The following is a 1294-nucleotide window of genomic DNA, read 5'->3' as shown; positions in this document are numbered from 1 at the left end:
AAAATCCTCAACAAAATTCTAGCAAATCAGAGCCAGCAGTACATCAGAAAGATCATACACCATGACCAAGTAGGATTTATCCCAGGGATGCAAGGATGGTATAATATCCACAAATCAATAAATGTGATACATCACATAAACAAATTAAGAGGACAGAAAAAAACACATAGTAATATCAATTGGTGCAGAAAAAGCATTTGACAAAATCAACACCTATTTTTGAGAAAAACTCTCAGCAAGGTGGGAATAGAAGGATCATACCGCAACATAATAAAAGCCATATATGACAAACCCACAGCCAACATCATACTCAATGGACAAAAACACCATTTCCCCCAAAGAAGAGGAACAAGACAGGGATGCCCACTCTCACCACTCCTGTTCGATATAGTACCAGAAGTATTAGTCACTGCAATCAGACAAGAAGAAGAAATAAAAGGCATCCAAATTGGAAAAGAAGAAGTAAAACTGTCCTTATTCACAGATGACATGATATTATACATAAAAAACCCTAAAGATTCCATCAAAAAACTATTAGACTTAATAAATGAATTCGGCAATGTAGCAGGATACAAAATTAACGCCAAGAAATCTATGGCATTTCTATACACCAATAGTGAACTTACGGAAAGAGAGACTAAAAAAACAATCCCATTTACCATCACACCAAAAAAAAATTAAGCTACCTAGGAATAAACTTAACTAAGGAGGCAAAAGACCTCTACTCAGAAAACTACAGGATGTTGAAAAAAGAGATAGAGGAAGACATAAACAGTTGGAAGAACATACCATGTTCTTGATTGGTAGAATCAACATCATTAAAATGTCCATACTACCCAAAGCAATCTATAAATTCAATGCACTTCCCATTAAAATACCAACGGCATATTTCACAGGCCTAGAACGAACTCTCCAAAAATTCATCTGGAATAAAAAAGACCCTGAATAGCTGCAGCGATCCTGAGAAAGAACAAAGTAGTTGGGATCTCAATACCAGATATCAAGCTGTATTACAAAGCCACTGTTCTCAAAACTGCCTGATACTGGCACAAGAACAGACATATAGATCAATGGAATACATTAGAGAGCCCAGAAGTCAGCCCGAACAAATATGCTCAATTGATATTTGACAAAGGAGGCAAGAACATACAATGGAGTCAAGATAGTCTCTTCAATAAATGGTGTTGGAAAAATTGGACGGATACATGCAGAAAATGAAACTAGACCACCAACTTACACCATACACAAAAATAAACTCAAAATGGATAAAGGACTTATCCTATGACAGGAAACC

The sequence above is a fragment of the Myotis davidii genome, unplaced genomic scaffold, assembly GCF_000327345.1.
Source record: "Myotis davidii unplaced genomic scaffold, ASM32734v1 scaffold749, whole genome shotgun sequence".
Classification (NCBI taxonomy): domain Eukaryota; kingdom Metazoa; phylum Chordata; class Mammalia; order Chiroptera; family Vespertilionidae; genus Myotis; species Myotis davidii.
This window is presented reverse-complemented; position numbering follows the sequence as displayed.